General features: G+C 41.8%; 1 protein-coding gene across 1 annotated transcript in view; it reads right to left on the bottom strand.

The window, feature by feature from the left end:
- Positions 1-22812, bottom strand: part of LOC311234400 (uncharacterized protein) — a 62089-nt gene that overhangs the window by 20385 nt on the left and 18892 nt on the right. The window lies entirely within an intron of this gene.

Raw genomic sequence — 22812 nt, 5'->3', positions numbered from 1 at the left:
CCAGTCAACTATTCACTTTTAGTTTAATACATGACGAGGCATTGTCTAACGGTATCTAGCTGGATAGCTGCTGATATCAACAAATGCTCCAGCAATAGTCGACTCGAGTGCATAATACCTCCGTTCCCTCGTTAGCTAACACGTTAGCTAGCTCACGTTAGATCTGTCTGTCCCAGTAAACTAAATTGTCTTAACGTTATCTACCGGGCTAGCAGTAGCTACAGATAGCACCTGATATCAATGTCTTATAACATTGATTGAATGCGTATTCTAGCTGAGGGCATGTTGAATGTGATTTGACAAAAGAACCGTAACGTTATACCAATACTATTGGCAATAGGGTCCAGCTGCATCGCCGGAGAATCCTTGCATGCTGAATGTAGGGTCTAGCTGAATATAGGGTTTAGCTGCAGGGCCGAAGAATCCTTGCTGGAGCTGGAGGCTACTCAAGTATACACACAGACAGTGGAGCTGTTTGCAGATAGCGAGCATTTTGACTTATTGCGTGGTGGCGATGTCTCGCAGATAATACAACTACAAGTATGATTATATAATATATATTTTATTTAAAAAAAAATTATATAAAATATATATATATATATATATTTTTTGTAATCAAAAAAAAATTGGCAGGTAAGAAATATGCTTGGCGGGTAGATTCTTCCCATCTACCCGCCACTGGCCGGTGAGTCAAAAAGTTAATTTCGCTCCCTGTATACTATTCTTAAAGGGGCTATGTATTATAAATGTCATTTTTCAGTCTCTAGCATTGTATTATAGTAATAGGAGTTAGTATCAATGTGTTTTAGGGTCTAAATACCATATTGGCGGATTGCTCAGATTCAGCCCAGCCCCTTTCGTCCTCCAGTAAATCAGGTCATATTTTTTTTGAGCGGCCAATATGCGTCATACACGTCGATACACGTCATACGGCCGCTGGGTAGCACACAGTGATGCGATTGGCTCTGTGGTTGGAGCTAATGCCCGCCCCCCTAATGCCCGCCCCCATTCTACCGAGAATACAGAGGTACCGAGAAACCGGAGTGCGGTCACTTGCATATCTTCCACGATGAGCAAACCCAGCAAACCCGCAGGCCTTACAGGACATGTTCTGTTCCTGGCTGTAAAGCTAGTACTACTAATACGTCTTTGCACGCTTTTCCCGTGGATGCCGAACTTCGCCAGCAATGGACAAAGTTCGTTTTTGGGGACCCTCCTAGTTCTGTCGCAACGTCTCACTCTGGTTTGTACTGCACATTTTTCCGCCGAAGACGTTGTCAATCAAGGTCTTTTTGATGCTGGGGCGGCATCCTGGATTCTTCTAAAGAAAGGAGTTGTGCCTACTATTCGGGACACGACAGAAGTAGTAAGTAGATATGTCGTAATTAGTGAGCTAACTAACTACGTTCACTGTTCACGTGTGTGTGTGTGGGGAACCATTGTTTGGGGGGTGAGTACAATCTAACGTTAGTGTGTCTGTGTTCGACGGTGGGGTATATAATAAATCTTTTGATGCTGGGGTGGCATCCTGGATGGTGCTAAACAAAGGATTTGTACCTACTATTTGGGACGCGACAGAAGTACACTGTATATAACGGTATGCTGCTCTTTATAAAGTAACGTTATAGCAAACTATTGAAGCAAGCTAGTCATAATTAAAAACTGCTCAATACAAACACAACTAGTCAGAGGTAAACAAGGTAACGTTACTTATAGCAAGCTATCGAAGCCAGCTGGTCAAGTAAGTAACGTTACTCGCTCTTTTCGGCAAGCCATTATACTAACGTTACATACATACAAGATAAACTTACCAATCGGAAACTATTTGCAAGCCTCGCTGTTGCAACTCGACTTCTTCTTCTGAATCATACTGTGGGTCGCTCTCTGGATCCCAAACATAATGTACAGCCATGTTGTATTAGTTAGTAAAATCGGTATACGTTTTGTGTCGAAATAAAAACCTGAAACCTGAGACCTTCACCTGGAAGGAAGGACGGGGAGATGGGCGGAGCTATTTGGTGGGTGGCTGTCACTCAAAGCATTCTGCTAGTATGGGTGGAGCCAAGCCAATAACTAAGAAATCCTAAGACAGAAAAATGCTGGTTTTGAGTACTTGATTAGAAATATAAAACAATGGTTATTTTTGGAATAAACCTTACAGATGTGTTACATAGACTCACAGGAATTGTGTAAAGTTGCCCAAATAGTGCTAGGAATAGCAATACATAGCCCCTTTAAAGTGATCTTTCCTTCTGTAAAGTGTCCGTAGTGTGACCGTGTGCAGCATGAGTGTGTGTGTGCTCATGTTAAAGTGGCTGCTAGTGTGTGAGCGTGTACAGTGTGTGTGTTGTGTGTGTGCTCATGTGTGCTTGTGCATGGAGAGTTCAGTGTTCAAGGCTCTGATGGCCTGTGGGAAGAAACTGAGCCTATGAACAGGCTGTTGTTGGGGTGGTGAGGATCTTTCATTATCCTGCAGGCTCTGGATTTGCACCTCTTGTTGTATAGGACCTGCAGGGTTTGTAGTGCAATACCCGTGGTACGCTCGTCAAACCCGATCTCACTCGCTGTCGCTGAGTTCTGTCTCAGACACCGGGTGGTGCGGCGTCTGCTCATCCCTCCAGCCCCTCCCGCACTCATGTAAACACAGGTCTAGTCTAGTGAGACAGGACACGGGAGGACGGCGTCTCCCTGAGCTAACGTTAGCTTAGCTACCGTTACAAAATGACCCAGTCAACTATTCACTTTTAGTTTAATACATGATGAGGCATTGTCTAACCGAACGGTATCTAGCCGGCCAGCTACCGATAGCTCCTGACATCAACAAACGCTCCAGCAAGTATAGTAGAGATGTGTATGATACCCGTTAGCTCACGTTAGTGCAAGTTAGTTCACTGTTCAAAACGAAATGTCCCATTGAACTAAATAATTCACTGAGGCGTTGTATTAACGTTATATATCCGGCTAGCAGTAGGTACAGATAACTCCTGATATCAATGTCTTATAACACTGATTCGATGCGTATTCGAGCTGAGGGCTTGCTAACGTTATACCAATAGGGTCCAGGTGCAGCGCCGGAGAATCCTGGCCGTAGCTCGAGGCTACTCGAGTATAGGTTCAGCTGCAGCTCCGGAGAATCCTGGCCGTAGCTGGAGGCTACTAGAGTACACACATACAGTGGAGCTTGTTGCGTAGTGGCGATGTCTCGCAGATAATACAAGTACAAGTCTAATTATATAATATATATATTTTATACAAAAAATAAAATAATGTATATAAAATTATTGTTATTTTTTTTTGTATCAAAAACGATCTGTATCGGCCGATATGGCTCACGACGATCGGTGGCAAAAAACGTGATCGGGGCATCCCTAGACACTAGGCTTGGGCGGTATCCTTATTTTCAAACCGGCAAACCTTTATGTTATAATACCCCGGTGCACGGTATTTGACGGTATGACTTTCATTTTCATCCGCGGGGGGGGGGGGTTACGTGTTACCAAGTAAACAAATCATCGTCAGCTCTCAGAACGGTAGTCCCGCACCGGTAGAAGCCCGCACCGTTTTAGCGTTAGCATCTAGCCTATAGCCATGGCAGACTATTTGATTCCTTAAGGGCTAGAAATTGCCTGGGTTTTGGTCATATGCTCCCGAAATGCTCCCGTTGTTTGGCTACTTCTATGTGCAGTGAAAACTACTCGAATGCTTTATAACCTAGTCATTGATTTAGTTCAGGGTAATCTAAGATTAGCCGCAGAGCTAACGCTACTTAACGTAGTTATTCAAGCTCAGTAGCTCACAGAGAGAGATAAACAGCTGACAGCGGATAGTACAGGACGGTACAAATACAATAAAAAGGCGGGTGGGGCCTGTTGTGTAAACCTTGTACTCTTTAGTTCACATATAATAATTTAGTTCACATATAATAAGAGACGGATTGCGCCACAACAAGACTGCTCTCGTCACAACGCTTTACGGTATTTTCACAGCACTGTCGCAACATTACCGTAAAACGTGAACACCGTTGTGACCCACTCGCTCCACTAGAGCGGTCTCGCCCTCTGCTGGCGCGTGTGTGCACTACACTCAGTGTGTACACTACACTCAAAACTCCGTTTCACTGTTATAGAAACTGAAGCGCATCTGTGATTTTGACGGTGACGGACGGTATTGAAAATCAATACCGTAGGTATTTCTAAATACCCTGGTATACCTTAATACCGTCATACCGCCCAAGCCTACTAGACACGGCTCTGTAAAGTCCATATACAGACAAAATCATAATTTAAAGCAGATGAAACATTTCAGTTAGGCTGTATGGTTATAGCAATTGTACACTAGAAATGTAGTAATGTCATATTACTTTTGCAAAAATATGTAATTTCATAAAGTCTGTAAACTAGGGCTGCAACGATTAGTAGATTATGAAAAATCGTCGACGAGATATTGTTGCGTCGATTAGTCATTAAAAAAAATAAAAAAATATTACCTATCTTTGTGAAAGTGGCTTCTCAGCTCTGGTCCAGCCAGCTGAAGACTTCTTAGCTTAACATAACAGACCGACAGTAAGTTTGGGGGAACTAATGGGATAACTGGGGATGTTGTTTGGTCCTGACAAGAGTCTCAAAGCAACTCTGAGGTCATGCTCAATGTCCAATCTGTTCCTCTGCTCTGTCTTCAGCTGGACCAGAGCTGAGAAGCCACTTTCACAAAGATAGGTAGTTTAAAAAATAAAAAATCTGTAGGTGTGGCGGGGGGGGGCAAATACATTTGTATGCTCCTATCTTACACATCTTTGTAAACAAACTGCTTTTTAGCGTTGCCTCCTTAGAGCTGCTTGTCTGATCATAGTATGGCGAACGTGTGGGTAGTTTTGTTTACTAAAAGGATATAGAATATTAGATAAGGGAAAAGAGTTCAACAATATGTCTTGTATTTATTGAAAGGATCAGAATGACATATTTACGTAGGGTGGTCCATGGAACACTTAAACAGACATTAATGACATGATAGAAGAACAACCAGGAAGGGGATAGAGAAATATAGTAGCAGGGCTGTACGTTAACTTTTTTTGCACATAGCACTGGTGCTACAGAGGTTGATCGTTTTGTAGCACAGGCCAAAATCTTGTAGCACAAGTATAAAATGTGTTATATTTGTAACAGTCACAAATGTGCCTATTGTATTTGTGTTATTTAGTTGCAGTGCCATGTTTGGCTGTCATTTTCATGCTGACAAGTTGACGTCACACAGCCAGACACGTTACGTGTAAGCAATTATGGGATTTGGTGTTGGGTGTATGGACTCTACTAGGGGTGGGAATCACCAGTTTCATCACGATACGATACGATATAGATTCTTTGGACAACAATACGATATTTGCTGATATATGCCACGATATGAGACGATATCATAACATAAGCCCATTTAACACAATCAGTAACATTTAGATCAACTCAAAAAAGGCAACGGAAATATCATTTGACATTTTTATTTTTGACCTCTTCCAGACTTTTAAAGGAAAAACAATCTATTGTTTTTAATACACATAGACCTCCTGTTCACTGTAAAGTGCCACGTTTTGATATATTGAGCTTTAAACTTTAAGTTAAATGTTTTGGAACTCACAACACACAACCGTTTTATGTTGCATGATCATGAATACATTTATTTTGTATTGTATTTTTTATGTTTAAATATCAACATTATCTGTCCACCCTCAGTACATTTACATCAATATAATATACTCGTCTGACTTCATCTGATCTTTCCAAACGCACACACACACACAGAGAAGGGAGAATGTCTGCCCCCTCCTCCTCACTCTGCCCGTCTGCTGTTCTCTCTATATGGCTCTGAACAGCTTGTTGTTAGCTTATGCTAACGTAACGTTCATTTCGGACTTTAACACGACGTGGTCATAAAGGAATGGCGAGGATTGCAAAGCATGTTATATGCATTTGACCCGTTGCCGAATAAAACAGCAGGGATTTGTTTTGGGTTGCGAAAACACTATCCACTAGCTCTGTTTCAATGTCCGCATTCCAAACGCTACTGCTGCTGAGACGAGTCCTGCCGTGTTGTGAGCTGAGCCGAGCGGATATGAGTCACTGTACATTGAGCTCGCAACTTGCGGGGATATTGTTCGCTAGGGATTATGGGATTTGGTGTTTGATATATGGAGTCTTACGCAGAAGGGACATTGTATTTAATCGCACAAGACTACAAGTACCAAGTGGATAGCGTGGCGCCGTGGCCCATTCAATTTACTGCGTCACTTTTTTTTTCTTTTTTCCGCCAGGCACGGGCCATTGCACCAGTGCTACTGAAGTCAATCCTTTCATCGCACAGACTGACGTCAGTGTCGCACTGTACAGCCCTGAGTAGGAAATAAGAGACTAGATGGTGAAAAGAGAGATTAAAGATAGAAGTCCAGAAAGAGAGCATCTGACTCCAGACCAAGAGTGGAGTCCAGCCAGAAAGGACACACCAGAAAGAGAGAGATCGAGCAAATGTCCTAGCCCTCCTTACTTATTATGCTCTGCTCTGTCCATAGGCGTATGTGGTCGGTGGCCAATCCCAAACAAAGCATCTGTGCATTTTCCCGCCAAACCTAGGTTCAAATGCATAGCTTTTATGTTTTTGCTGAAGTGTTTTCTCCCCTAGCCCATTTAGCTACACGTTGGCCCAGAGATAACTAGGGAAATGCACAGGTGCTTGGCCTTGACACTTACAATATGTCATAACTCACTCAATATTCTATATTGATAATGATTGTACCTAATAACATTTAATAATAACTTTTAACTTGAATCAATGTCCCCAATAAGGTAAATAATAAGTACAAAGTCACTGAATATTCTCAAGCCTGATAATAATTTCCCACAAACACAAACGGCAAGTCAGAGCTATAAGACCTACCAGAGGAAGACAGCCGGGGCTATTTTTTTCACAATCCAATATACATTTTGACAATTTTCACTACTGGGGAACCAGGGGAGAAAATTAGGCCCTTTTACTCGCCAAATGCGAGTATTATTTATGTTTGGTGAGTGATTCATGAAGAGCACTCGCCACACTTTTTGTTTGTAGTAAACAAAACAAAAATAATCATTCTGCAATCTGCTGATCGCTCACTGGCACAAGCCGAACTCTGACTCCCCCCTTATGATTCCTCCCATTTGCGCCTCATAATAATCCATAACCAATGAACATCATCGTTGCGCTCTAAGCTCCTCCAATGAACACTTGTTTTCTAGAAGATGCCGCCCATCTAGGGGAAGTGGACAGACCACTGCGGCCCTACAGACTCCTGTCACCGGCTTGACAACGTAGACAAAAACACATCAGTGGATGAAAATAATTGCATGTAGAGTCGTCGCTTTCGGATATCAGTACGGTCTGACATGGGGGCGAACAAAAGCACGCGACGAGTCTCCTTCGAGTCGGATGAGAATGACAAGTGGGCGTGAGGCTAACGATTCTATAGCCCCTTTCGTGACTGCGATACACAGTCACTGGCTCCCACGTTACTAGCCATGTTAATGTGCACATCAAGCACTGGTTAAAGACGAGCGGTGGGTCCAAAATATATCAGATATAAATTTCAAAAGGTACTCACCGTTGCATTAGGGTTTCACACACACGCGCGGCGGGGTTTGAAAGCTCGGCGTTGCTAATAAACATTTTAAATAATTTTTATAAACAAGTAAGAAAATCACTGAGCTAGCCTTGGCTAAAATGGCTGCTACCGCATTTTCACGCAGGAGCGCTGTGATTGCTGGGCGCACCAGGCACGTGACAAAGCAGCCAGCAATCACAGCGCTCCTGCGTTCCACATGAAGGAACCCGGACCATCAACAAATCAATCTTAACTATATTCACAGGACATACTCGACTCCTATAAGACTGAAAAAAATGGGTCTTATACAAGACTCCAAATGCTCCTTATGTACAAATGGGGACGAGGGGACATTTATGCACATGTACTGGGACTGCCCACCAGTTAAGATATTCTGGAAAGAGGTGACCCAGCAACTATCAAATCTCTTAACTTGGAATATACCTGTACACCCCTCTGTACTACTGCTGAATGATGTTTTTGAGTGTGCAGTACATCCACAGCTAAAGAGATTGGTTTTATCGGGTATCACAGTGGCTAAAAAGCTGATAGCATCACGATGGTTCCAACCGGAAAAAATTTGCCGAAAGGTCTGGATTATTACATATCTCGATGTGATCTATCAAGAAATATCTACAGCAAGAATTTTGGGTCTCAATGAATCCAAAATGACATTGTGGTTAGAAGTGGTGGAGAAAGGGCGGTTAGGTGGTCGAGCGGAGATTGCGTTCGTCACCAACCCCGGAGCTGTGAGCTGGATTCGCCTGTTCGAATCCAGCTCACAGCTCCGGGGTTGTCACCAGCTTGGCTGGCCGTCTGCACTAATACAATTGGCTGTATTAGAGGGTGGGAGAAGCTGGCGGGGTGGGTCCGGGTCGTTGTAAACAGCGACTCCTACAGTTCGGTCGGGGCGCCTGCTAAGCGCGGATAGGACTTGAGGGGGATAGTGTGATCCTCCCACACGCTACGCCCTCTCGATGAGAATCCGCGCTGCCAGGTGAAAAGAAGCGGTGATTGGCTGGACGTGTGTCGGAGGAAGCACGTGGTAGCCTCCACTCTCCCAGATGATCTGACTGTGGGGGGTAAGTGCGCAGCGACCAGGAAGGGGACTGGGAATTGGCATACGACTAACATTGGGATGGGAGAAAATCGGAGGAAAATGGAGGGGGAAATAGACCAATAAAAAAAAAAAAAAAATAAGTGGTGGAGAAAATAAAAGCTAGCATATAATGGTAATGTCTGGTTAGGAGCGAGGGAAAATTGATAGATTATCCAATGGGGGGTCCGGAAGGGGGGGGGTACGAGCTAGAGCATATGTGTGTAGGTTTTTAGATAACAGGTATTAAGGGTATATCCTATATAAGACAATTAACTAAAATGTGATTTCATTGGATGTGCACTGACAACTAATGCTTGTATATCTTATCGTGTGTTGTAATGTTTGTTTATGTGTTTGTTTAAAAAATAATCAAAAAAAATACAAAAAAATAAAAAGGTTTTTAATGTTTATTAGCAACGCCGAGCTTTCAATGCAGCCAAGTGACATTTTATTATTACCAAATTATTACCGGGTTTCCCCCATATCACCACTCGCCCATATGCCCTTCACAACGGTGATGTTGTCATACTTGTCATTCAGAATACACCTGCTGAACCCCTAGCGTTGACATGAGATTCGATTCCAATGTATTGTCATCATACAGCACAAGTACAGTACAACCAGAATACGTTTGGCATCCAACCAGAGTGCAAATGTAACAAGTCATGTTCAAGTTGTTTTATTTAGCTATTACATTACAGTGAAATGCTTGGTTCTTTCACTGCCCAGCCCAGTCCAACCTAGACCAGCCCAACTTTCCCTGCCCAGCCCAGCATCTTTCACTGCCCAGTTCAGCCCAACCCAGTCCAGAATAGTTCCCTCTTTCATGTTAATATGTGATATCCTAATATTTTGAAGAGTAGAGACTGTGTGATTAATATATGTTTTATGCTAATATTGTGAAGAGTAGACACTTAATGTTTTATGGTAATAAATATTTTAAAGAGTAGAGACACGGTGTGATTATTACTATGATTGAAAATCTATTTAGACGAAGACATACAAAGAAGTAATTATCACAATTAGCGATTTATTTATGGCTGGTAAAAAATCTGTATGGCTGGTAAAAAAAATCATATACTCGCCAGTTGGCTGGTAAGCCAAAAAGTTCGTTTCCTCCCCTGGGTGGAACGGTACGTATTCGAACCGTACACCGTTCGGCACGACCTCCCCGGTTCGGGGCGTGTGTGTATTGTTCGGTTCACGGGATGAGCAAAAATAATATCCGTGACGCTAAAATGTCCGTGCAGTCCCCCAACCCATAGATAGTTCCAACTCACCGAATTACGTTAATCCACCACAGTTGCACTCAATATTTAAATAATGTCAGTCTAAATAAATGTAGACAGATAATGTACGTATTTTTTAAATAGAATGAACAGAGCAGTGTTGTTTTGAAACAGTACAGTGTGTGTGTTAGTTTATTTATTTTAAATAACTGACACTTTTCCTTTCGATAAGAAATCCAGCCATATTCCTTTCATTGTATTTTAAATACTGCACTTTAATTTCAAGCAGATAACTAATTGTTCCATTAAGAACTGACAATCAGGGAATTTAAACATTGTTGACATTGTTTTTTTGTGTTTATTTTAAAGAAAGGAAAGTCTAGTGCTGGCTGAGCATATTGTTTGTTTGCACTAAGTTAATACTTTGACAAATGTACCCTATATTTTTCAGTCAGTTCGATCTTTGTGTGCCAAACATTATTTAAGGCAAACCACTATAAACCTTTTTTATTTTTTTTATAAATGAGCAGCATGTTTACATTTTTGGAGTGTTACATTTTTCTTTTAATAAAAAACAACGTATATCGAACCAAACCGAAAACAGTTAGCCCAAAACCGCGATACGAACCGAACCGTCGATTTTGTGAACCGTTACCATGCACCCCCTCCTAATGTCCCCTCCCCCTCATATGTATATATTTACCGTTAAGATCTGTTTAACAGTACTGTATATTTGCATATCTTGTATGTCACAAATGTAACAGTACTGTATATCTGTATGTCATGTATAGGGATGGGAATCGCGAACCGGTTCCCGTTGGGAGCCGGTTCCTAATTGTCAGATTCCTGGAATCGCATGCCTCCGTAACTTTCGATTCCTGTATCGATACCATGTGTTTCCGACGTATGACGTAACGCCAGTTTGTTTGGGACCGAAGCCACCATGGCTGGCAGAAAAAGACGTTCGAAAGCGTGGCTGCACTTTACCAAAGTTGATGAAAACAGTGCAAGTTGCAGCATTTGCAAAATGTCTATTTCATCGAAGGGGGGAAATACGAGGGGTACAATTCCCTGACTGTATTAATCAAGTATTGGTATCATTAAACCACTACCGTCTTATGTACATTACTGGCCATACCGTACACAAGTATATGATGAGAACTTCTCCACAATAACACGGTTTCCACACAAGTACTCGTTTAGAATATTTATTACAGCAAATATTATTACATAATATACTTTACTTATTGAATGCACTTGTAAGGCAAAGAATGTGCGTAGGTAAATCAATAATGAATGTTAGGAATTAGATCTCTGGTACTCTGGGAAGGGGGTGTACTACCGGTTGTAAGCCAGCAGGGGGAGGCAATGCTCTATGAAAAGTCAATGGTTCCACAGGGAGCTTCAATAGGCACCTGGAGACGGTATATTGCTCCCTGGCTCAGCGGGGAAAGGCAGCGGTACTCCCAGTGTGCGCGTCGCACAGGTGAAGCCGTGGAGTCTCTGCTCCGACAGAGACGGGCTCGAGTGATGTCCTCACGGGCATGTGTAGATCCCACAGCAGTGGGTGTAGACGGTTCTCTGCTCCAGCAGCTTGGTCAAAGCAATGAAGAATAATAATCCTGCCGAAAGTGGCTCTGCTGGCGCCGGGGAGATCCTCCGGTGCGCGGTGGTCCACGGTTGAACTTGACGTTACTATCCTATTAGCACGCGGCAATAAGTGCTCTATGTAGACACACAGGGAGCGAAATTAACTTTTTGACTCACCGGCCAGTGGCGGGTAGATGGGAAGAGTCTACCCGCCAAGCATATTTCTTACCTGCCAATATATATTTTATATATAAAAAATTTTTTTAAATAAAATATATATTATATAATCATACTTGTAGTTGTATTATCTGCGAGACATCGCCACCACGCAATAAGTCAAAATGCTTGCTATCTGCAAACAGCTCCACTGTCTGTTTTGGCTGTGTTGCTCTTCTAGAAAAATAATCCTTTCAGGGTTGCCTATTGAAATACTGTACACTTTCCTACTGTACACTTTCCTGATTAATTGAAATGGGGGACCCTGATGTAAACAAGACGAAAGTCTTTCTCTGGTCTGCATCCCCTTAACAATTGTGTGTATTGAGCTGTACTGTATTGTACCCATTCTGCAATCTGTTAATAAAGTTTTCAATCAATCAATCAATCACACCTCCAGTACAGAAACATTGTTTGAGTTTGCGTGTCAGGTAGACCATTGATTGACAGTCGAGTATGCCAATTACATCACATCGCTTGCACTCCGGTGCTGCAGCTGGACCCATTGCCCACCTCTGCTGTTGATAACGCTAGCCAAGTTATACACACAGATACACAGTGGGCCAGTGACTTTGGTGTAGGGGTGTAACAATGCATCGATCCTAAGGGGGAAATTCAACTGCATCGATTTGAAAATGTTAGAATAGATTATCGCAATTTTAATGTGTACACGTTATGTTATTGTCATGTCCGTTACAGCCAACACACCGACATACGCTACTGCATCAACGTTATGATTAACAAAGCAAGGCATTCGTTTAGTTGCATTAACGTTATATTACTATTGCTATCGATAAATCTAGGTGTTCTAAAATCTATTGCTATTGGTAAGAGAGACTATAATAAGTTGGTGTCTCGGAAAACGAGAGCCCTGATCGCGGAGTTTCAGGAAGTAAACAAGAAAAATTAGAGCTTCCGATTGGTCATTTGCTTTATTTCCCATGAAACCAGTCACTTCACTCTACTGTGATTGGACCGTTGGCTTGAGTGCAATGTGGGACTTGTAGTTTAACGATCTCGCAGCGGAGGAAAAAAAAGACGAGAGAGGCTATAATCTGTATTCGCACAGCGTGCGCGTAATTGATTTTTACCGTTCGCATACAAATATTTTTAGGGGCCTGCTTATGAACTACACGTCTACACGCCACACGGCGGGCAGCCCTCTAAGTGTCATGCGCCAAAGGTAAAAACAGACCGCCCCTGGCGGGCGGCGGGCTTTAGTTTCGGTCCCTGTAGACACACAATTACCCACTTCACGTGGTCTTTGACTCGTAATGAAGGCTTACTAATAAATAGCGAACGATACGTTGAACAAACGTAGTAGGATAACACGACTATTTGGGGCAATACGAGCCCTACTCTGCCGCACGTTGCATAGTGGGGTGAGGCGTCGCTTGGATAACTGGAACTGAACGAGACTGAACGGGACAAGGGACTTCACGTGTTCGCCTGCGCCATATTTATATGTACGGGGGATAAACGAGTGCCAGCCTGCTCACTGTCTCGTAGCCCTGGGCAGAAGCGGGCATGTTGAGACAAGTCCTGGCGGTAACTTTCAAGTCGGCTCTAGGGGTAAGTCACTGGCGCCTGGTGGCACGCCATCCAATAGGAGAATGAAATATTATGGGCTGTGTAACTACTAGGTTAAAGGGACATTCAGTGTATATGTACAAGTAATATACAAGGGATATCAAACGATATACAAATACTATTCAATATATATCAATCAATAAATACATATATTCGGTTTAATCTGACCCTTTGTAACACTAAAGCATTTATGAACACGGCATGCCCTTAACACATTCCCTGCCATGCAATTTGAGCATCTTATACCACCCTCTGCTAGAGCCATATGGAATCCGCGATCACGGAAGGAATCGCAGAATTGAGCAATAAAAATGGAATAAACTATAAAAAAAAAAAAAAATTACTTTTTTTTTTATGTTGTGGGACTTGTACAGCACTTTGTTCAACTTTGTCAGTGCTGTAAAGTTTAAACCTTTTTAAATCTTAGACAAACAAAACACTTTGCTTTCATGAAATATTGTAAGCAGTCATTTGAGGCTTTATAAAAGCAGCACAATGAACACAAATCTGTCAGTGCCGAGTCCGACCTCATCTTAAATAACAAACAGCATTGCTTGTTGTAGTTAACAAAGAGAGGCAGAGTTGATTTAGCAAAAAAATATATATATATCATTTATATTTTTATATTTTTTAATAATCAAAATTTCTTTTCATATTCGAATCCCATGCCCATCGAACGAAGCTTCGAAGTATTTAAGACAGCCCTATTAAATGGACTGTTATATCTTATTAAATTGTGGACATTTATTCATTCCCACTTATTAGACACTATTTCTGATGGTAAAATGAGCGTACAAAGCAAAATACAGAATTCTGAAATATTAAAACGAAAAAAAACAGAATTTGGGAAAAAATTAAATGGAATTTGGAAAAAAATAAAACGGATTTCATATGGCTCTACTCTCTGGGCTCTGGCTCTGTGGTACTTAAATGGTGAATTTCTTATCAAGCTATCAGAGCAAGAGACACAGACACACAGTGATGAGGAAGAAGAGGAGGAGAAAGAAGAAGAAGACGACTATGTAATAGGGATGTCCCGATCCGATCACGTGATCGGCGCCGATCACGTGCTTTTCAGAGGATCGGGATCGGGAAAGAAAATTAAATAAAAATCGGCAGTCAATAAAAGATTTTTTTTCTTCTTTTTTTTTCCAACAAACATGACCATGTTCACGTCTTAAACTCATACGGAGGCCTTAGTCTTGGTTTTAAATTACATATAATATATCATTAATGTATTTATTGTCACACAGAGCAGAATAATTGTCCACAACAAACACATTCCCTTTCATTTACACCGTTGCAACAAACACTTTCCCTTTAATTTAGACCGGTGTTCTGGCTACACGCTCACATCACAACAACAGTACAACACGTCGCTCCCGAAACACTGTTATCCACTCACTTGAGCAGCTAGAGGTTTGGAAGTTGGAACTAAGCATTTTAAAATAGAAAGTGAAGCCAGTCCAACAGCAATTGCAATGTTTGCAAGGACGACATTCCGTGTGGAGGAAAAATTCAGCAGGCTGGAGCCTGGAGGCGGACTTTTCAGACTAACTTTTCACCTGGATAACGTCAATTATTTGCTGTGACTAAAAGCAGCTAGAGGTTTGGAAGTTGGAACTAAGCATTTTAAAATAGAAAGTCAAGCCAGTCCAGCAATTGCAATGTTTGCAAGGACGACATTCCGTGTGGAGGAACAACTCATGAAGCAGCAGACTGGAGCCTGTAGGCGGACTTTTCAGACTAACTTTTCACCTGGATAACGTCATTTATTTGCTGTGACTAAGGATTATCGTCGGCGTTTCAGACCGTAAGTCGAACACTGAATGTATACTAATGTGCAAACATATATTGAAACTTTTAATATTTCTCATGAAGCACATTTCTCAGGGTGAATGTAATAAGAGCCGCCTCGCTCGCGCCCCTCCAGGGACTATAGCCAACAGAGGGACTTGTCTTGCTCCACCAGTTTCTGACAAAAATGCGTAAAAATGTATTACTAATGTGAAAGATCGGATCGGGAACGATCGGAATCGGTAGATATTTAAAATCACATGATCGGAATCGGATCGGGAGCAAAAAAAGGCGATCGGGACATCCCTACTATGTAAGCTTAGCTCATTGTGATGATCATAGATGGCATGGATTAAAATATTAAACTTCAAACTAAATCATTTGGTTATGGTCCATTTAATTTCAGACTCCACCCGTAAAGCAATACAAGACAGCCTTGGCGGAACTGTTTGCAGAGGAGGACAGAGAGCTGCAGACAACAGTACAACAGCACACCCTGTCCATCACAGAGAGAGTGGATCAAGAAGTCCAGCTGTACAAATGCCTGCCTTCCATCCCCATATCAAGTGACGCTGCTCTCTGGTGGTGGCAAAAGAGAGACACTCTGCCCCTGCTGTCAAATCTGTGTTCAGGAGTCTTCCACCCCGTCTGAGAGGGTGTTCTCCACGGCTGGAGACACCATTAGCCCAGAAAGATCAAGAATCCTCCCAGAGAAAGCGGACATGCTTATTTTTTTGCAGAATAATTGTTAATTTTATTTGCCCATTTTATTTTTGGTTCCATCTTATACCCTTTTTAAAAAAGGAGCACTGTGTGATTTAACATGTTCAAATGTTATTACCTATTTTTTTTCGTTTTGTTCTTAGGTTATTTAAAATGTTGTGTGGTTTACTGTATATGCTGTATGTTCTGTTCATTATTTATTTAGATTATTTAAGAAATAAAAGTAAGTTATTAACACTAATACACCTGTATGTACTCTTTTTTTTCCACCCAACACAATTTATCAGGAATCGATAAGGGAATCGATAAAGAATCGTATCGATAAGCAGAATCGATAATGGAACCGTATAGATAAAATCTTATCAATTCCCATCCCTATGTATGTCATAAATGTCATGATTCGATTCGATTTTTATATCTGTATATCTGTTTGTTGTGTATGTCATAAATGTTATTATGAATTGAAAATGGGGGACCCTGATGTAAACAAGACGAAAGTCTTTCTCTGGTCTGCAACCCCTTAACAATTGTGTGTATTGAGCTGTACTGCACCCATTCTGCAATCTGTTAATTAAAGTTTTCAATCAATCAGCCTAGTTTAACTTGGCGTAGCCATCACTAGCTTAGCCGCCTAGCCCCATAATTGGACATTACCCGAGTAGGATAAATCTGCAGTGCCGCAGCCCGGGGCCTGTACTGTGCGTCGGGGCCTGTACTGTGCGGTGCACTACTGCGCATGCGAGAAACAAAGTAACATATAATATAGGACACTAGAAACATAAAGTAACATACGGAAAATAGGACCTAATGTCCAAAATAGCGAAATAGGTACTTACATTTTCACTGAAAGACATCTTTGGTTCATTTTCAATGAAGAATAATGAATGCTTAAAGTAATACTATATAGGTTAATTAAACCAGAGCTAGAAAAAAAGACTTTTATACCCTCACCTGCCTCCAATGTAGTTTCACCCCCCCCCCCACCCACCCAACCACCTCCAATGTACAGTTTCCCCCCACCTACTTACAGGATTTGTAATTAATTAATCTAATTAATCGCATTTTAATCGGATAACCATTTTATGCCTGATATTCTATAATCATATTTCAAATTGCATGTGTCCAGATGGCAGAATTCAATACTGTATCTACAAAACCTTCTGTTTAATCATCTTCCCTATTAATTTGCTTCGATTTTTCAGGTCCGGTCAATTTGAGCATGGTGTTATTCACAGTCAAAGATAATAAAAAAATTGATTGATATTCTCATTTGGTTCATTACAATTTACTCAAAATAAAATTTTCATTCAATCAATCACCGCGCAGATTGATTGAATGAAAATGTTATTAACAGATTTCAGAATGGGTACAATACAGTACGGCTCAATACACACAATTGTTAAGGGGATGCAGACCAGAGGAAGACTTTCGTATTGTTTACATCAGGGTCCCCCATTTTCAATTCATAATGAATTGTAAGTAAGGGTGCAACTTGCTCCGTGCAATCCATTCTTTGTGGATCTAGCCCACAGTATTTCTCATAGATGTGAAAGATGTCATAGATGTCCCTAGAATCAGATACCAAGAACATGCAAATGGACCATATTAAAAAAAAAAAATCTGTAAATGTGTATTCTACATTCTTATGGAATGAATGAGATACAAAAAGAATATTATAACAAAAAAAACAAAAAAAATTGTAATTAATTTTGAGTTAATTTTCATAACGCGATAATTTGCTGTGTAATTAATTAATCTAATTAACGCGATAAACTGACAGCCCTATTTAGAACCTAGTCATTGATTTAGTTCAGGGTACGGTAATATTAGCCGCAGAGCTAACGTGAGCTAGCGCTAGCTAATCAAGCTCACAGAGAGAGATAAACAGCTGACAGCAGCAGGTAGTGCAGGTACAAATACAACAAAACAGCGGGTGGGGGCTGTTGTGTAAACCTTGTACTCTTTAGTTCACATATAATAAAGAGACGGAGTGTTTGTTTACTAGTCTGTAAGCCAGGCAGTACCGTGGTGCAACATACAAATGTGTCCGTGTAGCAACACAAGCCAATACCTTACAGGACAGGGGCCCGGGGAGGGAGCTCTGTGTGTGTGTGTGTGTGTTAAGGCTGAGCCCGAACCCTGTTTTTAGGGTTCGAACGTTCGCCAGGGTTTATCGAACGAACGTTCGTTTTTTGTAGATTTTTTAATAAAAGTTTTTATTAAAATCTTTTTTTTTTTATATAATTTTTTATTTTTTTTGCATCAAAGTTCCTACTTATGATAAACAATAGCCCTTGCACACCGCAGTCACGTAAGGGGCTAGATAAACAAAGGCATTCGTTTTGTGGCATTAACGTTATATAGTTAGTGTTACACGTTCAATAACAGGCATCACTCTTGGTCGACGGGAAGGAGAGAGGCGCGCGCCTCGGCTCCTTCCACCGTCTACCTCGGAACGGGGGACGGCAGAGAGACAGAGAGACACCGGCGCGGGGGTCCCGCCGGGCTCCCACCTGCCGCCTCGGCCAGAGTTGTTTCCAACGCAACCACCTCCCGCCATGAAGCTCGCGCTCCGTGGCCGAAAAAGGCTGGTATTCATTAATGATCCTTCCGCAGGTTCACCTATGGAAACCTTGTTACGACTTTTACTTCCTCGGCGGGGAGCTAACGCTACGTTAATGCTTCTCTCAAGCAGATCAATGGCGGCATTGCCGGAAGTAAAAAATAATAATAAACGCTTGCCGATTGGTGGTAACAGCAGAGGCGGGTGCAAGCGGTGTGACGTAATTGGCAGAATCGCCTGTCATTCAATCAAAATTGTTCTATTGCATTGGTTGAGACTAGAGCTCTGGTTGAGTATCCAGCAACAGCCCGGCAGAGACCATACTGGTTGAGCCGAGCGACTCGGGGGACGCGCCGCTTCACATCGCCTCACCGTCGTTGCGCCTGCTTTATTTTTTTTCACCGAACATTCGAACCCATTAATTAAAGTCCGAATGTCAGCTTAACGAACGAACGTTCGAACGTTCGGGCTCAGCCTTAGTGTGTGTGTGTGTGTGTGTGTGTGCGTGTGTGTTTGTGAGACAGAAGTCAGAGGAATAACGACCTGTTATCCAATAGATTAAATGAGTTTAAGAATAAAAAAATAAATACATTTTAAGAGAATCTCAAATACATTATTTTATTTAAGTGTAGGCTATAGTTAATGTTTTATTTTTTACAGTTTTTGTATTTTTCTGACATGGGGGCTCAACAATAAATGACAATCAGAAATGTCAAGTTGCATGTTGTTATTCTAACCAGCTTAGTTCTGTTGCATTTCCAATTTATTTATTTAAACTATAAATTGAGCAGGTATCGATAAGCAGAATCGATAATGGAATCGTATCGATAAAATCCTATCAATTTCCATCCCTACTTGCTAACTATCAGTAGCTAGCCAGCTAGGTAACGTTAGACAATGCCTCATGTATTAAACTAAAGTGAATAGTTTACTGGGTTATTTTAAACAGTAACGTTAGCTAGGTAGCTAACGTTAGCTCACAGAACAATGATAGCTAGTTCGCCAACGATAGCCAACAACTGCGAAAAACGCCAAACTGATGATATCAGACGTTGATATAAGGAGCCATCAGTAGCTAGATAACATTAGACAACGCCTCATGCATTAAACTAAAGTGATAGTTGACTGGGCCATTTTGTTTAATGCTTGTTATGTTGAAAGAGGAGCTGCACTCGACTCTTGCCGGAGCAAGAGCATTGTTGACATGGGTCTGTGAGGGGGAGGGGCAAGGCGTGCAGCAGCAGCTGTGTGTGCCTCAGAAGACAGCAAGCTAGAACAGCGCTGATAATTGGATCATGTTTTTCATGCGTATCATCGATCGGCGAAAATAAACCATTATCGGAATTCACCGATCTCATATTTATACTAAAGTTAGTTTAGGTTCGTGTTAACGTTAGATAATGTACAAAATAAACGTATTTCCGCTGCTATAGACGTGGCTCTTTTATTTTGGAACCCCCCCGACCGGAAGTTATTACCCTTACTCTGCTTGAGTGTCCGGTTGTTGGTTTTCGTTAGCTACAGTAGCAGCATATCAACACCAGCCATGGGAATACTGTTTTCTAAATTGGAGAGGCTTTTAATCGTCAAGGTAAGAGGATTTTAAGTCATGGTATCCATAAACTTCAATCGGTTCGGATCATTTCGCGACTGTAGGGAACTTGAGGGTACAAGTCTGACCCACTTCCAGTGATGAAGCTAAGCTAACGGAGCGGGTAGGGGTGCACCGATATGAAAATTGGCCACCGATACCGATACCGATTGTTCAACTAACACAATCGGCCGATACCGATACCGATAATTGTGGCAAAAAATAAGTATTTTTAATTTTTTTTAATTTTTTTTTTAATTTTTTTTTTATTTTTTTAATGAAACTACTGTATATTTGTATGTGTGTTTGTATTTGTAGGCCTCTTTACTTACTTAAAAAAGGAAACATCAAGAAATATGTTTATGGTATCACTGATCCCTCTCCCAGTATCGTCTGGCGGCCTGCAGAGGGATACTATTTTCTCAACCAGAGCTTTCAACCAATGCAATGGAACCATTCTGGCGGCCTGCAGCGGGATACTATTCTCTCAACCAGAGCTTTCAACCAATGCAATGGAACCATTTTGATTGACAGTCGATTCGGCCAATTACGCCACACCGCTAGCACCCACCTCCTGCTTACCACCAAGCGTTTATTCATTTTTCTACTTCCGGGCATGCCGCCATTGATCTGCTTGCGAGAATGCGAGTCAAACTTAGAACCACAACAAGCTAATACGTTAGCTGCCCGGCAGTGCCCGCCGACCAGCGCGCTCCACAGGATGGCCAAACGAGACACAATGATTTTACTGCAACAAATTTTATAATAAAACAAAGCCTTTCTATACATTTGTCTGGTTGAAAACTTTATTAACAGATTGCAGAATGTGTAGTTGGGTACGGAATGAGCAACGGAATGTAACCGAGCTATGCACGGCTTGCTTGCTATCTTCGGGTAAATACTATGCTGATGTAATTGAACGTGTAACTAACTATAATAACGTTAATGCCACAAAACGAATGTTTGTGTCATTTTAACAGCAGATACTTTCTTAAATGCCATCCTCCCGACAGAGCGGTGTTGATGGGGAGCTCTGATGGATTCGCTTGGTTGTGTTATTAACATTGAACAGCTAACCGAAAGCTAGGGTTAACTAATGTTAAAGGTTTAGCCATAACGTTACGTTGGCTAAAGTTGGGGCTATTCTTAATCCAGTAATAATGGCTGCAGAGCTGCAAGCAAAGTACAGCAAGTTGGCAAAGGAGTATTCCAACGTAAATCACATTTTCACCAGTAACGTTAGTCTTCTGCCTCCCGGCTATGAACGGACTCGGAGTAATGCCTTGCTGCTATGGGTAATAATAATATGCTGATGTTATTGTCCGTGTAACACTAACTATATAACGTTAATGCCACAAAACGAATGCCTTGTTAATCATAAATAGTAACTTTGATGCAGTAGCTTGTGTGTGTGTGGGGGGGACGGCGGGCGTTGTGCAGGTAGGTCGCGAGTGAATTATTTTTTTTTGCCTTTTGACGCTACACAAATGGATGGTTAGTTATCGGCGACTGCTATCGGCACATTTGAGCTTATCGGCCGATAGGCCGATAGCAGTCAACAAGGCACTTATCGGCCGATACCGATACCCGACCGATATATCGGTGCACCCCTAGGAGCGGGCGTTCACCAAGCGCACGCACAGAGACAACAAAGGTATGCATCTTCTTGTCTAACTCCAGGGAAGATGGCAAATAAGCTAATTTCCCAAAATGTTGGCGTTTTCCTTTAAGCAATCATTATTCTTTGTTGAAAAAGAACCAAAGATATCTTTCAGTGAAAATGTAAGTACCTATTTAGCTATTTTGGACATTAGGTCCTATTTTCCGTATGTTACTTTATGTTTCTAGTGTCCTATATTATATGTTACTTTGTTTCTCGCATGCGCAGTAGTGCACTCAGCTCGGAACTAGGCAAAATCTGCACATGGCTCACTGACAACAAACTATCATTACACCTGGCCAAAACAGAGTCCATTCTCTTCGGTTCAAATAACAAACTCAGCGAGGCCGACGGCTTCTCAGTAGTAGTGTTGTCACGATACTGGAATTTCGACTTCGATACGATACCTTGAAAAGTATCGATACTTTCGATACCAAAAAAAAAGAAATTTATAATTTTTTTTTTTTTTTTTTTATAATAATTTTTATTTTTATTTTAACAAATTTTGCTTTTGTTGCTGGTTGATTCTCCTCAGCTTCTCTCTGGTACTATACGAGAAGATAAATAGACTTTGAAAACCCTTTGTTTATCTTTAGATCAGAGAGAGAGAGAGAGAGAGAGAGAGAGAGAGAGAGAGAGAGAGAGAGAGAGAGAGAGAGAGATTTCTCCGGAGCTATGCACTTCATGGAGGCGGGGTAACGTTGTGTCGAGTTCATGCGTGTACTGGTGTAGGATGGGCTCCGGCTCCGCTCGACCTAACGTTGGAAACGGGGTAGTTGTGTCGAGTTCATGCGTGTACTGGTGTAGTGGGCTCGGCTTGACGTTACTCCGTTTCCATGAAGTAATAGGTGGCCAGCTAGCTAGCATTAAGCTAACGGAGGAACGACAGCTAACGTTAGCTAATAATAGCGTTGTTTACAAACTGAAGACAGGGCTGCGCTGCCCGGCTGTGAGGGGGAGGAGGCTGCAGCAGCTTGTGTCTGTTGCTCTGAGCGAGGAGGAGGAGGAGGCGGAAGGGCAAGGCTCTGGCAGCGCGTCTGTCTGTCAACAACTTGCGGGAGCAAGCCAGCTGGTACCGATACTGCAGAAAGTATCGGTACTTCGGGAAATTAGTATCGAAGCCGTTTTAAATATTC

This window comes from Notolepis coatsorum, assembly GCF_963971535.1.
Source record: "Notolepis coatsorum genome assembly, chromosome: 9".
NCBI classification, from domain to species: domain Eukaryota; kingdom Metazoa; phylum Chordata; class Actinopteri; order Aulopiformes; family Paralepididae; genus Notolepis; species Notolepis coatsorum.
Note: the sequence above shows the minus strand (reverse complement) of the source record. Positions and strands in the feature narration are given on the sequence as shown.